The following is a 17,564-nucleotide window of genomic DNA, read 5'->3' as shown; positions in this document are numbered from 1 at the left end:
ATTCCCAACATTTCCTATGACCCCTTCTGGTTTGTGGCTCAGACTTTGACCTCAAACTTATATACAATGTTGTTCATTTGCAAGGTCCTCTGGTACCTAAAAAGATCCCATAGACATCTTCTAGTCACATGACCAAAACAGGCAACACATTCCAGAGGCCTTGTGAATTATTTTAAGAACTATCAGGCAAATTTTTGTTTTTTATCAGTTGTCACCCCCTACAGAAAAATCAAAAAGCAGTAAGGCCTGTTTTTGCAGCTTTTTTTTAAAGAATATGGCAGTACTCCAGGGATATAATGAAATGGCTGGTTAATCACTCAACTTGTTCTAAATGACAACTGTGTAAAAAAGTCGATCTTAGGTACTTTACAGGTGATATAGAGAAAATAGAAGATGGAAAGCTGCTTTGTCCATACCAACAATAATCTGACAATCTAATTGTTGTCCAAGCAGATAAATACAAGAAAAAGGTTGATTGTCACTCTCAAAGAACTAGAAAATATATAATTACAAAGTCAACTGAACAATATTTTCTGAGCTGTTGAGAAAGAAGAATAATCATGGAAGTAATCAAGACAGGTCTCCTGGAGAGATGACTACATAGATAGAACTTGGAAGACAGAAGGAATACAGTATGATGGTTAATAGCACACAGCTTTGTATGTTGAATTAAGAATATTACTGCTCAGAAATCTCTGGTGGGGTGGCATGTATTGAAATATGGTCTAGCATCAAGCAGGAGGATGTCTATGGATTTTCTAGAACCTACAGCTCAATAGTTAGTTAAGCCTGACAAGATTGCATAGGAGCACCATGGCTCCCCCAAGGCTAAAAGAAAAGTTAATGTATTGGCCAATGTTGAAGAGATTTATAGAAAACCATTACCTTCTATAATTACTAATTATGAAGGTGTCTTTGCCTATCCCAACCCACATGGATTTTAACTGGATCTACTTATCATGGGTCTTATTCCTCACAGGTAAACCAATGCTCTACTTGCACATGCTGCTACTAGTATCCCTAATCATAGTAATACTACCAGCTCCAGGATTAAAGGTAGAAGGGCTAGAACATGAATCTAAGGCTTCCTAACATCTAAGTCCATTTTCTTATCCATTGTTTTATAGCATTTCCAAATGTGATTCCAGGGGTGATAATTTCAATATCTGATCATTATTCATCTTATGCTTTCTAGAAACGCATATAAAATGAAAACAAAAAATTATAAACTTCATTTTAAGAAAACTTGATGTGGCAGAAACTGCAATGTATTCACAAAATATGTTACCTTTCCTTTGGAGACAAAAAGCTACACATTTCCAAGACTTACTTGAAGTTGATATGAGCATGTGGTTGAGTCTGTACAATGAAATGTGGACAAAATTGATATACACTACTTCAAGAACTGACCCAGAAAATCCTCTCATGTGCCATCATTCTTTCTTGCTGTCAATTCCAATAGGAACCAAATGATCTATTAAAAGATTCATAATAGAAATTGTAGATGTCAAAGCCACATAACAGATGTATTTCTTTGCTGCATATCTAGTTTGGTCCTCCCATGGCCAATAATTCCCCTGATATCATGGGTGACACAAAGCATTGTTCCAATAAACATTCACACACACACACAAACATAGACAATGGTGAGTGTAGGCACTGAAGAACTATACCAATATGTCTCTTAATATATTCAAAGGTATCTTCCAAGGAAATTTGCAAACCACATTAATTTATTTGGATTAATTCTCTCTCTCTTCCTCTCTTTCTGTCTTTCATATATATATTTCAAATCTAAGGTAGAAGTTTGACATATATAGAGAAAAAATGTTCCAGTAGCTAGAGCTAGAGCTCTAACCAAGGCACAGCCTGAAACCTAACCTTAGCTCAGTGAGTTACCACGCTGAGGGGGACTTTGGCTCAACTGAGATTATGAGGATGGCTCAATACAAATCCATCCTGAGTACTAGAGAAAAACTAAAGGAAGATTGTATTGGGTCTAAAGTGTGTCATTTTTGTACACAAAGGAAAGTCAGCCCATTCTTTGTTCAGCAAAATGTAAATATCTCCAGACCCCTCCTTACTTCTGGCAGCTCAATCTGTGCTCTCTGCTCATAATGACATTGGCTCTTGGGATCAGAACACTTTTAAGACTACCAAGTTGGTTTATTTCTGGTTTATTTCTGTTTTATTTCCCCTGAAACCATACAGAATGTGCACACAAAACACAGTCCTGACCTTTGAGCTGTATAATGCTTTTGGAATCAATACCACAGGAAATTCATGAATTTATCATTTCTAACATTTTAAAATGTTCCTATGCTTACCATTGACAATGTTGCTTCTAACCTGTGCAACAAGTTCCAGACTCACATAAGTAGATCTATGTAGATGAAAGAATTGAGGACATGGCTACTCAGTCTGTCTATAACAGTCCTCCAGTTATCTTCCTGGAGAGAGAGTGTTGTTTCTTGATAGCCACAATAGAGCTTAAATCTCTGGGAGCTGAGCCCAGTAACCTGACAGAAGACACTGTAACCACACTTTTCAGTGCCAGCTCATTTGATTCTCACAATCTTGAAGCATTCAGAGCAGAGCTTAATGGTCTTTATTTCAGAGGAGACAAATAAGAAACAGAAAAAGGAAGTGATTTGCTCAAGGCTACACAGCTGTTTATTGATAGAGCCAAGACTATTCTGATTCTTATGATTCCCACACGTTTCTAATTTCAGCATATATTTGCCTGTCCAGTTTGGAGAAGTTGCTCAGATGAGGTGAGCTCACATTCAAAACTAGTCGTGTTTCCACAGATGTGCTGTAGTGACATTGCTCTTGGGATGAATTCATGCTGAAGTATGGCCAGATTCTTATCTGTGTCAGGATTCTTGGATATAGTCTAACTGAATTAGGAAATTTTAACCTTGAGACAACTTCAGAATCAGGTGGCATGGTGGGCATTTTCCAGCCCTAATGTCTATTTCCTTATTTCTCATTTCTCCAATTTCATTGTTCCCTAGTTAGCAAATAAACATACTCATTTCCTTTCATTCCATTCTTTCCCCTCCACCTTTAGATACTTCAGTGTTCTAGTTTCTAAGAACACTGTGTAATCTCTCCTAGATATATTGATAGGTCTTCCTCCCTGTTCCCACCTCTTTTCTTAGTTTCCTGCTGAAACTCATTCTAGTTTATTATCCTGTGCTGACACCAGTGACAGCCACAAATCCCCCATCTAGATTCTGTTCTTTCTTTGAATATATGAGCTTTCAAATTTGACGATCCAAAGGTTTTCAGAGCTTTTTTTTCTTAAGATTACTTCCTAAAGTTCCTACAGAGTGGAAATTGTATTTAATTTTCATTGTAAATTGCTGGCAATCCAGTCAGGTAATGGCCCAGATGCAAAAGTGAAAAGCACAAAGGGTAGAACTTCAGAACTGGGAGGGAGGCCAATATGTGAGAAAAACCGGAAAGATTTTACTCTCTCACATGCATATCTAGCTCCCCAAAAAAGATTCTTAACATCTTATTATCTGAGAATCTCTGATAGAAAAATAATCAAAATAATAGTCCATGATAATTATCAAGCACTTCTCAAGAAATAGTAACTCTATGGCTTGTTAAAATAGAACACTAAGGCTGGATGTAGTGGTGCATATCTATAATCCCACTGACTCAGGACACTGAGGAAAGAGAATCCCAAGTTCACAGCCAGCCTCAGAAACTTAATGAGAACTTGTCTCAAAATAATAATAAAAAGAACTGGAGAGAGGGGCTGGGGTTGGGGCTCACTAGTAGAGCACCTGCCTCAAATGTGTTAAGCACTAGGCTTGATACTGAGCACCACATGCAAAAAAAAAAAAAAAAAAAAAAAAGGTTGATAAAGAACTGTGGATGTAGCTCAGTGGTTAGGCACCCCTGGGTTCAATTCTTAGTATAAAGAAAAAAAATAGAACCCTAAGGCTGAGTGGAAATTTGAACGCCCATCCTTGGCCATCTCTCCGGTCTTCATACAGTTCAGTTATGTATATATTAAAATTTACTTGCCTGTTTTCAAAGATACCATGATTATCTGCAACTGAGCCAAGATATCAAAGTTGAAAAATCATGGCAGGTACATGGACATAAATCCAAATGTTAATATTCTCTAGATTGATAAGCAACTAGTTTTGAAAGTAGGATGCCTATTTCTTTAATTACCAGAAAAGTTATAGGACCCAGAAACTATAAAGAGAAGGTAGAAAAATAGAGCTATATTCCCAGGGGTTCCCAATCTATTTGAGAAGATCCATACTAACATTGTGATAGACATTGTCATAGTAATTTTCATGAAATTTTGTGCAAGCAGAAAGGAAAGAAGAATCAAAACTGGACAATGAAGTTGGAGAACAATTTGTGGCTGGATATTAATAGCTGCACAAGGGTTCAGAAGGCAGAAAAGTAGACAAGGATGCACTATGGTTCAGAGAAACCAAAGTGATGTGTTTGGGTTCAAGCACACCTGTTACCTACTTTTGCAGATTATTTCAGGAGCATAAATAAAGTTTGAATATGATGGTACAAGCCATATTATGGATGGCCTTGTATTTTATGATGAGGATTTAGGATTTAGTTTATTAGTAAAAAAAATCACATGATAATAATTGCATTGTATAAAAACTTCTGTGACTTCCAGAAGAAGGATGCTCCAAAGGAAAGAGATTAAAATATATGTCAAAGTTGTCAAGTACCTGCCCAGAGCTGTCTAGTTGCTAAGACAAAATAGCAGCACTGAAAATTATAGTTCAGTACTGATGAGAATGAAAGGCAGGGAAAAATAAGAAGAAAATGTAAGGGATAAATAAAACATGAAAGGAGAAAAAACAAAAAGAATATTAAAAACGACTAAGTGTTTAGCATGTACTAGGCACAGCTCTAAGTGGTTTATGTACATTGTCTCATATAATGTTTACAACAACCTGATGAAGTAGTTATGATTTTCCAAGTTTACAAATGAAGAATATACAGCCAAAAAAAAACCCTTGCCTTGCCCAGTATCATAGAAAAATAAGTAGCAAAAACAGGATTCCAAATCTCCACTCTTACTTACTTAGGTAGAGAACAAGAGCAAGAGTGAAAGCAAAAATGTAAAAAGAAAACTATAGCAGTGAAAGGAGATAAACCAAAAAGCAAGTGAAAGAAAGAAACATTGAGGATTAAAATGGTGAAAAGGAGGCAAGTTTTTATTTTGAATTAATACTATTTTGCACAAATACTACAAAAGACCTCAATGAACATAACGCTGCAGTCCCTGTCTATGGTTCCAAGGAATAGTGGTCAATGGCTTGAATGAATATTTCCCGGAAAATGAGCCAGTGGTGTGCACTTGGACCCAGGCATAACTGTTATTGGGTTAACTGGTAAGAAATTGCCATTATTTTACCTGCACAAGCAGAATACTATTAGCTTCCTACCATACTATCTTTAAGATGAAATATCTCAACCAAATTTCACTTCCTTCAAATCCTGTCACTCTGAATCACTCTATCATCTTACACATGGAAACTGGACCCATGTCAAGTAACAGTGATCAGCCATTATGGGCACTTAGAGGGTGGTTCACAAATTGATCTAGTTTAAAAAGCCAAAAAGAGGTAATCACAGGATAAATAGATACTTTTTTGACCTTATTTTGCTGTGGTGGGTGGAGATCATGGAAGGAGAGTTATTAGAGTACTAACTAAAATGAAAAAAGGACCTGGGAATCATTGAAATGTGCATGTCTCACACCGGTGCTGATAATAGTATGCTTTTAAATGACAACTGCATTCAAGCTCACTTTAATCTTTTTCTGCAGGTCTTAAAAAGAAAGTTATTTGAAAATTTCATATCAATTAGACAGTTAGTTAATAAAAGCATTCTTTCCCAAAAGAAGATTGCTATCTTTTTAGATAGACTGCAGTTTTAATTACATGAAATGATCTCTAAATAAAGCTGCACTGAGCTGAATCTCTGCATCAGACAATCACCTCTGCTGTTTTGCAACTAGTGGCTTTTAAGGACCCTTATTTTTTTAGGGCTTTCATTTTCCTGAATGCTGGTGAAATGGTGGCTGGAAGAAAGATGAAAAATCAAGATAGGAGGCATAAAAACCAACCTCCACCCATTTGATATTTGTTTGATTATCAGAAGCCAATGAAAGAAAGAGAAGGAAAAAAATCCCCCTTGGCAGATATGAATTACATTTTCCACCCCTCCTTTTTTTTTCTTCGTTTTTAATAAACCATCTCCTAGTAGGAAAGGAGCTTGCATTCAATATTAAACACTAGCATTCTAGAGCTGGAAGGAGCTTTAGATATAATTTAGTTCTACACTTCATTTCATAATATTTTGATTTGGATGTGTTGTGTCCTCCCAAAGCTTCTGTGTTGATGCAGGAGGTGAAATGATTAGATTGTGAGAGCTCTAACTTAATTGGTGGATTATTCCATTTGATGGATGGTTTGAATGGATTAATGGGTGAAAACTCTAGTCAGCTAGAGCATGGCTGGGGGTATGCCCTTTGGGATTATATTATCATTGGCTCCTTGCACTAAAGCTCTCTGCTTCCTGGCTGTCATGAACTGAGCAGCTTCTTCTGCCATGTCCTTCCACCATGATATTCTGTTTCAGTGGGGCCCAGAGCAATGTATTCAGCTGACAATGGACTGAACCTCTGAAACTGTTAGCCCAAATAAACTTTCTTCCTTTAAGTTTTTTCTGGTATTTTGTTTACAGCGGCATAATGCTGACTAACATAGTTAGCATACCAAGAATTTGAGAGGGAAATGTATGTTGGCTGAAGTAAGTAAGTGGCAGTCAGGATAGAAACCACAGCTTCTGATGCCCTGACATTTGTTATTTGTTTATTACATAATATTATATTTTGTAATCGTGTGTGTGTGTGCGTGTATGTGCATGTGCGTGTGTGTGTGTGTGTGTGTGTGTGTGTGTGTGAGAGAGAGAGAGAGAGAGAGAGAGAGAGAGAGAGAGAGAGAGAGAGAGAGAATAGTAGGGATTGAGCTTGAGCTTGGGACCTCATGCATGCTAGTTATATGCTCTATCACTAAGCCACATCTGAAGCCATTTTATTTTTGTGATCTTATATAATAATAACAGTAACACTTGTAAGTACTCTTTTTATCTTTATTTAACTGTCACAGTGTTGTCTTAAGTTAGATACTACTATTATTATTATGCATTTTTGCATATGAGCAATTTGAATTTCAGACAGTAAAATAACTTTTCTAGGATTCCCCCAGCTAGTAAGTAATGCAGTGATGATTCAAAGCCAGCCAGCTGGCTCCAGACTTCTTTTATTATTAATTCATATGCTATATATTGTGATATCTATCTTCTTAGGTACATATCCTGTCACCCCAACTAGATATAAATAACAGCACAACTTATGTTACAGGTACAAAGCATGGGATATATGTTTGATCCTGAGGAAAGAAATGAAGATAGAAACAAAATGAAACTTGGCAAGTTATGAGGTATACTTGGAAGTGGCTTGAGGGAGGATGAGGGATGGGAGAAGGGGAGGATGGTGAAATGAAACTGACCACACTATGCTATATACACATATGAATACACCACAGTAAATTTCACCTTTATGTATACATATGTGTATGCATATATATATACATATATGATCATTGGGTAAATCTGCAGGCTCTTATGGCTGTTCTAGACCCTTTTCAGTGATGGACATGTACTCTGACTCAACTTTTCCCCAAATCCCCCTTTCTAACATACCAACCTGTTCTTAAAACTTTATGATAAATACTGCTGATGGCTCTTTGGAGAAAGCATTCACCAACTTTGGTTTTCAGCTTGATTGCTTCAATACAGAAAGGGAGTAGCTTGACCCCCTACTTCTGACCCCACTGGCAGAAATAAAGTTGGTGCCCACAATAAGGAAGCTATTATCACTTTTATCACAGGGAAAAAAACTAAAGAAGTGATTAATTTAAGTCACCAAGTATTCTTCACACACCTCCTCTCTGCCAGATACTGCACTGTCTATAGAACATATAGAGATGAAAAAGACACAGCCCTTGTATTTGAGGGGTATTCGCAGACTAGTGGTGACACACTTGTAAATAACAAACTAACGCTTGAGGCAGAATAGCATAAATGTCAAATATGGGCACCAGAAATATGCTATAGGCATGCATAGGAGTGATTCCTTTTCACTTGGATAGGTACTGAAGCTTCAAAGATCAGGTAAAATTTGAACTGAGAGTTAAAGAATGAGTAGATTTCCCAGGTAATGATTAGAGAGACAGGGGAGAGAGAGAAGAGTGATTGAGAGAGAGCAAAGGCATGAAAGTAAGAAAACACAGGGCATCTTATGATAAGCTCTCAGTTTGTTATAAGGAGGGTCAGAAAGGTAAAAATGAAAAGGCAATTAGAGACCCAAACATAGAGAACCTTGAATGTATAGCCAAAAATTTAGTTTTATTACTTTGGATTTTTTTGGTCCTTTAAGAATTTTGAGCAAAGGAATGGCGGAAGTAGCACTGTATCTTTAAAATAATCTGGCATTATTATTTAGAATGCATTGAAAAGGAGAGGGCAGAAATCCTAATTGGCAAGCTGTTATGATGAAAAATACAATAATACCTGGGCAGAGCTGTGGAAAGTAAAGTCTATTTTGGGGATACTTGCAAAGTACAAACAGAGGCACCTGCCTGTACTTCACCTGCTCTCACTGACAGCTTCCTAACTGTCTCCATATTCCCTAAAGATCCCACTAGAGATGAACCAGAGGCAGGAAAGACCTGATTGTTAAAATTCCAAACTTAAGTATCCAAAAAAATGTGTTCTGTACAACTATAGCCAGTATATTCATTGAAATGTATTTCATAAAAACTGGAGTTTTCAATCACCATGGGCCAAAGGGAAATTGTGGTGGCTCAACTTCATGGCAAATAAGTGATATAGCAAAGATTTAGAAACACTCATTCCATCAGACATATGGCAGGCTTTAAATGATCTATCAGAGTACAGGCCAATCAGGAAGAAAGGCAAATTACTTGCAAGTTTTGCTTTTCTCTTGTGTTTCTCTAATATGTACACAAACTTGGGTTTGCTCAATTGTTCAATTCAGATCCAGACCAGAACCCATCCTCATAACCCGCAGTAAGTAAACCAACTTGACTTAGACATTTCCTATGCTTCTCTATTATAGATAGAACTTATTCCAGTTACTCAGAGACTAGAATAAAGGTTACAGTTTCAGTACTATTAAAGGTGGAATTATTTCGTTGACACTGACACAGACCTCTTCCCCTTTGAATAGGCAGGAAGGAAAACACTGGAAAGACAACTGCCTTCAGGAAGCACTGTGCTTCACAGTGGCTTGTGTTGCTCATGTGGGGTATTAGAAGAATGATGGCAGTTAAAATTTGTTTGCAAATCTGTTGTTTCCTGGTTTGCCTCTAAGAAAACATACCACCATCTGTCTCACTGGTCTTAAATCAAATCCTGTCACTGTAGCACTAGTGCTCTCTGCCTCTTTGTATTCTGCTTTCAAATTACATCTTTGAAAAAGTCCAAAGGTTGTGCTTTGAGCAACTGTATCCCCCAAGAATGCCAAGCAACCCCAAATCATTTTTTAAAGATAAAGACATATGATTGTGCTCTAGAGGAGTCATTCATGTAGACTATAATGTGAATGATGCCACCTGGTGTTGGGTAACATTGTAGTCCTGTTATTGCATAAGCTCTCCTAGATCTTGATGGCAAAACAAAAAAGAATGAAGTAATGGTTACTGTTGTAAGCCATTTTCACCTTCATTCTGCCTTCTCCCTATCTTCTCTTTCCTCCTAAGTCAAAAACAATGCTATGGGTCCACCAAAATCTCTGTCTCTTCTTCTTTGGTACACCACTGGACTATTCTTCCCAAACCCCTTACATGTAGAGGGGACCTTGTAACCAACTTTCAGCAATGAGTAATACTGATTTCACTCACCCTGAACCAAAGAATTGGTATGTCTTCTGTGTTTCCTCCCATTTGTTGCTAGAAGGATCCAGTGGAAGAAACTGAGGCCCTAGAAGATGACATAGTGACTTGATGGAAGGAAGCTGAGACTCTGATGGATAAGTGGAGCCAATCATTTCTGCAGTCCTATAGAAGACAGTGTTATGAAAAAGACATACAGTTTTAATGTATTATGCAAAAGAGAGGTGGGAGGGCTGGGGATGTGGCTCAAGCAGTAACATGCTTGCCTGGCATGTGCTGGGCACCGGGTTCAATCCTCAGCACTACAAAAAAAATGAAATAAAGATGTTGTGTCCACTGAAAACTGAAAAATAAATATTAAAAAATTCTTTCTCTCTCTCTCTCTCTCTCTCTCTCTCTCTCTCTCTCTCTCTCTTAAAAAAAGAAATTTTTTAAAAAATGGGAATTTTTTGTTACAGCAGTTACAGTAAGATAGCTTCTATACCTTTCCATGTCCTCTGAGTTAACTTTTGTTTTAATATGTTTTAGTTGTAGATGGACACAATATCTTTATTTTATTTATTTATTTTTATGTGGTGCTGAGGACCTAATCCAGTGCCTTGCACATGCTAAGTGAGCACTCTACAGCTGACCCACAACTGCAGCCCCTTAACTTTTATCTCTGTTGCTCAGGGCATTCCATTAAGGATCCCCATCAAACACTGGCTACCCCTAATCAAATATCTCTGCTCCCCAGGCTCATTCTGTTAGAACTGTTCCTGTTGTTTGTTTTCTTTGTTGTTGTTTTTGGTTTTGTTTTTGCAGTGTTGGAGATCAAACCTAAGGCTCTGAATACACTAGGCAAGTGGGCTTTGTTACTTGTCTGTACCCTTAGGTCTCTTGACCTAATGATTTTTGATCAAGTAACTCAGAATCTCATGTAAATAGCAGTTAATTGGTTTGTGGATATCATATCTCTTTGAAGTAAGGAAATCTACATGAGGATATAGCTCAGGAAGGCTCATGTCTTTCACAGTGCCATTTGATATCCAGTGAGGACTATCATGCGAGAAATGAAGAGGGGATCTAATGGTTTAGCCAATTAAGATACACAAGGCTGAGAACTCTATGAAGCCAGGAACTGATTCTGTCTTTAAAGTCAGGGAGGATTGAATTTAAATCCCAACTTTGCCATCTACTAGCTTAGGAAAATTGCTTCTCAGAGCTCCAATTTCCTTGTTTTTAAAATGGAAATGGTAGGCAATACTAGCTTCTTCATTGAGTTGTTTAAGGATTAAATGAGATTAGATATGCAAAGTGCTTAGCATGCTGCCTAGCACATAATAATCCCTCAGTAAATGGTGGTTATTATAATAGGATATATAACATGTTATGGCTCACCAGAACCTCTGGGATCACTTGAACCATCTCTCATACAGATGGTCAACTAGAGGCCCAGATAGGACTTTCTTTCTTCTCTGAAACCTTGGCCCCAAATAAACTAGTTCCAAGAAACCTCTGGGTTTTTTTTTCCCCATCTGAATCTCCTTAGAGATTTTCATGGGATTTCATTTCTGCTGTTCATTTACCCCTTTGTGGAGAAGCTGCTGTGACAATATCTTCTTGGGTATTATACTGGAGGTGGATGAGGAGCAGACTTGCCCTACTTCTTACACTCCCAAGTGAACATAAGTTCTCTGTCTCTAGCATCCCAGTGCTCCAGACAGTAAACATGTTTTTGATGGGACATTCAAAAGTGTCTAGTTTGAATTACAGTCCAAAGAGAAATTAATCCTGGATACTTCATAAGTCAAACTTTAATGAACTGCTTAGTTACCATCATTGGACGTAGAAGTCATTGGGTACAATACAGGAATTTGACCTTTTTTCCACAAATATCTCAATTCCTGTCTTTATAAATTATTCAGGGTTATACTCAGGCTCCAGATTAGTTATGGCAACTAGTTCCTAATCTAACAGAAGTACAAGCTTTCATCCCCCCTTCCTTCTCAGAGCTGTAATCAAATCAATAGCCACAATTCTGGCTTCCTGGCCTGGGGCTGAGGCAGCCACAGCCACTAGAAAAAAATGGCAATGCTGAGGGCTTTGTTATTTGTCATAGAAAGAGATCTCACTATTGATCACTAAGGAAAAGAAAAACTGGTGGCAGGATGGGAGAGCTAATGGAAAGAGATGAGATAAAATCCAGCTGGGTGTCCCTGAGGTCATTCTGTGGATAACTGAAGGAAGTTCAGTTGAGAATCGGAAAAAGCAAATAAAAGAACCCCAATTCTGCAAGCACCACACGGAGTATCTGACAGCCCTTGCTGTCTTGGTGTATGTTACTTTTTTTCCAGCTGAACTACCTAATGATCAAACATGACATACCTCATGCTTACTAGCCTTTGTTCAGGAAATATTCTGAAATTTGCTACCCAGCTGGAGGCTAAGACTGTGTACATTCTTTCCACTTTACTAGAAGACACTTTTTCAGCAGAAATGCCTCTATGTGTTGTTACTGCTGTGCAGATGTGCCTGGCTTTATGCAGGTAGGTTTGAGATGAGTTCTCTAAATTGATTTTTGGTAAATCAAATTATATTTCCTCCCTGTAACACAATACAATCACAGCAGCTTTGTTCTTATTTGGGCTCTAGTCTCAACTGATAGAGACTTGAAAATCTGTGCCTGCTTATGACCTCTAGTCCAATAGTCAATGACATAAAAACAAAGAAAAAATTTGAAAAAAAGGAAACTTGGTGTTTCAGAGGACTCCTTTGGAAATAATAACAATGTCAATAACCTCAGCTTCATTTTCTTGATCACTGAATAGCTATGTATGGCACTAGGCAATTTATACATGCTATCACATTTAACCCCAGAAGTACCTTTTAACATAGTTATCTTTATCCCTGTTTCACAACTGCAGAAATTGAGTACCAGAGAGTTTAAGTAATTTAGTCAAGTTCACATAATTACTTACCAGTAGATCAGGGCTATCCCATGCCTGACTTCAAAGCTTTGCTGACTTGCTAATTTGGAGCACTGAGATGTGAAATTTGCCACTAATCTATCTATAGTTTTCAAATGAGGATGGGACACTGAACTGCTCTAATCATGACCTATAGTTTAGTCTTGACTCTGCACTAACTCACTGTGTGAATTTCAGCAAGCAGCTTCCCATCTTTAGATCTGTCATCTTGTAAATTTGGGAGATTGATTCAGATAATCTCTAACATCCTTTTCACCTCTAGGAGCGCATTGCTATATACTTTTACATTCCTAAGAGAAGTACATAAATCCTTAAAAATCCACTCAGGTGCCATTTGATGCTGCAGGTCTTTCACAAGTTCTTTCAAAATGGATCTTTTTCTGCAATGGTCAGCTATGACATGACATTGATCACTATGAAGTCTACAAATGCAAACCTTTTTGGCCTGATACTTCAAGCTAGCACATTTTATTCTGGTCTTAGTAATGTCAAAAGACCAATTTGACTGCATTTTTCACTTTTCAGTAGATCATTTTGATTTCCTTGTCTAAATGTCCTGCCTTTGCCAACACAATGATATCCTACCTGGAAAATGGCCTTTTTTAGGTTTCCAATTGGCCTTTGTGAAAGCAACAAAGAGGCTCTGGCAGGACTGTCATTAACCCTGAAGTAGTTAAAAGCAGGGTGCCAGTCTCATCTCAAGCAATGCAGACACACTATGCCTTGGGTTTGATTTTTTTCCCAGATCCACTGCACTTTCAGGAAATGATCTGGAACACCAATCTCTAAAAGGAGCTGTGCTCCTGCATACCCAAATGTGGTTCAAAAGCCATGTAAATAAATATACATGAACTGAACTGAAACAGCTGGGGAGTTCTCAACAGGGACCTCTAATGACCTCTGTATTGGAAGGGCCACAGCTGATCAAGGAATCATTACTAAGATTAAAGGCTTATACCAAAACCACTGTGAGACTTAAGCTACTGAATTTACAATGTTGATGGCATAAATTGGAAAGCACTAACTAGCCATATTAATGTGCTGCTTGAAAGTCAGACGAAGCAGAGAAAGCTGAGTTATTTCTCTACCCTTTTCTACACTTGCAGTGAAAACTCAGCTGTTGAGCTCTAGGAAATAAATTGTTTTGATTCACAGTCTACATTATTGTTCATGCAGGGGAGCCTTCTTGCCCTTTAGGTAAGTTGTTCATAGCATAGTGCTAAAGAAGTAAGCATTTGAGTTCAACCAACAGTGCTCATGTAAGGAAACTTGACCACAAGGCATGCCAGGATCTCAGGGAAAAAAGTAGAAAAGGCTGAAACAAAAAGTTTGGGGACAAGGGAAATGATTTAGCTATGTGACTTGGCATAAAAATGATTGAATGGAAGAATAGGAAGGGTGTTCATTAATTTTTTAAACTTTGGCTTCATTTGAACTGGCATTGCATCTTACAAAGGATGGAAGTTCAGGTCTACAGAATGACCATAATACCAGAAATATTCAGGCAATGACAATACTTAAACCCATAGTTCAAGGAATAATGTGTCCAGGTATTTCGAAGAAAAGATTCTGGAATACCTAGGCTTCCTAAGAGAAAGAAGCTAATAAGAGAAATGAACTAACATGAGCGCTAGGCAGAAACATATATCTGGGAGGTAAGAGACACAACATGAGGAGAAATTTAGGAAAGTTAGTGCCCAGTGTAGCTAGGTAAGTAGACAAGATGAAGCCTACAGATTGAGTACACCTGGTGAAGGGAAGGAGCACCTGAGGTCCATGGGCATGTGAATGTGCATACCACATGGACAACCAAGTTTTTGCAACATTGGCCACAAACTGAGCCAAACAGAAACATTCACTTGAAGACATCAGCTGGGACAAGTGTAGAAAAGCTCCTGCCAAGGCAGCAGGTAAAAAGGTGTGGATACCTCAGTGTAACCTATCCCTGGCTAGTGGGCAAAGAAATTCTCCAAGTCCTAGCCTCACTGCATACAACACCACATGCTATTATCATTAATTACATTTTCTCTGGGCCATTGGTACATCTGTTTCAAATCATTATTTCAGTGATTAAGTCCAAGCATTCCTTACATCTGCTCCTACAAATGCCCAGTCTTATTAGAATCAGGAGTCAAACTTTCTGCATGACCTTGGGCATGATCATTAACCCCTCTGAGTTCCTTCCAATTTAAAACAGGATGTTAATACTCAAACCTATTTCATCCAGCTGCTATGAGGATTAAGTGACATGATGCATGTAAAACACATAGTAACTAGAGCAAATAAATTATGCAAAACCAATATTAAAAACCGAACATCTTAGGCTATTCAGCAAATTTTCTGTCTCTCAAAAATGAGGTTAATAATGGGTTGGGGTTGTGACTCAGTGGTAGAGTGCTTGCCAAGCATGTGTGAGGCACTGGGTTCAATCCTTAGCACTACATAAAAATAAATAAATAAAATAAAGTTTTAAAAAAATGAGGTTAACAAAACCTAACTGAGCTATGAAGCCATCTAACAATTGAATAGTCAGCCTACTGAGGCTAGGAATCTCCATTAAGCATTCAGGAAAAATACTTGGAATAAAGGAGGGATTACCAAAGAGTAAATAAAGGCCTTCTTTGTCCAACAATAACAACAACAACATGTAAAACTAGCGCAAAGAAGCATAAAACACATATCACTGTCAGAAACAAAGAACAAAGTAAATGGTAAACAAATCTGGTGCCAGAAAATATGTACAAATATGAAGGAGAGGTGGGATGAATTTAGTGCTCTGGGGAAAGATGCTATGACAGCACTCTGTTGGGACGCAGGGGGCTTCTGATATTGGAGAAAGTCAGAATGTATTCTTTCCCCCACTCCTGGCACCCCATTAAGATCAGACTTCCAGCAATCTCTACAGAGCCAACAATAGGCTTATCATTCTTAGAATAGTAGTGTACCAAGGGAGAGGAAGGAGTGGTGGGAGGTGGGAAGGTCAGGATCAATCACAGGCTATCCTTCCAATCTCTCCTCTCACCTTAGGAGATCTAATATTTGTCTTTGATTTCATAGGATTGATGGGTCTATTGAGATTTGAGGGTCTCTCTGATCCCTAGAAAATCTCCATATTTGCTTGCTAAGGCCTGAAATCTCTTTATAAACTATAAGCTTTATATGGAATGAAAGGCCTAAAGGCAAATGCCTACAACCAAGGGATCACTAACATGGGCAAAGTTTTCCCAGTCAATTTGAGATTCAAATGAAGGACATGGGTTCCTTTCCTGTTTGCATAAGGCAGAGGTTAGTCATTCAGTAAGATGTCCAAGAGACTTTATAGGGTGGGGGTGTATAAATTATGACAAAAGTATGGATCCAGAAAAAGGACACATTCCCAATAGCCCAGGTCATAAAACATCATCCAGCTGAAGGTGGGGGGATTAAAATAGGATGTTGGAAATGCAAAAAGAGAAGCCACTGACAAAGGTATTTCTGTCTTAAGATTGAAATGCAAACTGTTTCATACACCTTATGAAGACTTTGCTGTTTTGACTTTTAATCAACATCACCCAAATAATGGCAATTCATTGCCAGAGGTTTTCTTAATAGCAGTATCCAGGGGGATATGAAGAGACACTATCACAGTCTCCAGAGCCCTACAAAAATGCAAAGATCTTGAGTCCTGATGAGGCCTCCCTCTTCACATATGAGACTTGTGATATTTAAAATATAATGTAGGAGCTGGGTTGTAGCTGTGGTAGAGCATTTGCCTAGCATGTGTGAGGCACTGGGTTCGTTCCTCAGCACCACGTATAAATAAATAAATAAATAAAATAAAGTTGTAAAAAAATCCTATAAGGTAAAATACCATCTAAAAATATATAATGTAGGACATGGAATCAGGCCTTGAAATCTGTAAATGCTTTCATTGAGTGCAATGAGACTGGTAGTATACATTCCACTCTTTTTTTAAAGTTTTATTTTAGGGTGGTCATGATATCTTTATTTTATATTTATGTGGGGCTGAGGATCGAACCCAGTGCTTCATGCATGATAGGCAAGCATTCTAACACTGAGCCACAACTCCAGCCCCTACATTCCATTCTTAAATACCCACAATATTCTAGCATGAGGCAGTGCAAGGGAGGATCAGGAACCCAGAGACAAAGAACATAAGGCCAAAGCACTTAACTATTCTTGTTTTAATTACATATCCTACTTTATGCTAAAGGAAAGAATAGCTAGTAACTACTTATACTTGTGCCTACCTTTCAGATATAACTTTTGGATTTGATTTCCCTCCTAAAACTGCATTTGATGGATGTACCCCTGAACATTAACTGAGTGCAGCAACATTATCTCTTATATAGAAGTTCATATACATATTTGCCCATGCTGCTTTACTATGATTTTCTGTGTGTTTACTGTGCATGCTTGGCAAAGTGGACGGGCTACTGATTAAAAAGGAGTTAAAGGCTCCAGCTGGGTTTTGTAGGCAACAAAATTCCTACATTAAGAACTGATAACTTCCTACCTAGATGAGGACCCTTTGAGTTTCTAGCTTTATATAAAACTAATACAAGACAGTTTAAGCAGAGATTTTTTTAAGAAAATAAAAGTTAGGACT

At 37.9% G+C, this 17,564-nt stretch overlaps 1 long non-coding RNA gene across 1 annotated transcript in view; it reads right to left on the bottom strand.

The window, feature by feature from the left end:
* LOC144371690 (uncharacterized) overlaps window positions 1–17,564 on the bottom strand; it is a 470,318-nt gene that overhangs the window by 249,033 nt on the left and 203,721 nt on the right. The window contains exon 5 of the long non-coding RNA XR_013431687.1: window positions 9,996–10,151. This is a non-coding gene — a long non-coding RNA (uncharacterized LOC144371690). The remainder of the gene's footprint in view (window positions 1–9,995; window positions 10,152–17,564) is intronic.

Source organism: Ictidomys tridecemlineatus, chromosome X (genome assembly GCF_052094955.1).
Source record: "Ictidomys tridecemlineatus isolate mIctTri1 chromosome X, mIctTri1.hap1, whole genome shotgun sequence".
Classification (NCBI taxonomy): Eukaryota; Metazoa; Chordata; class Mammalia; order Rodentia; family Sciuridae; genus Ictidomys; species Ictidomys tridecemlineatus.
This window is presented reverse-complemented; position numbering and strand designations above follow the sequence as displayed.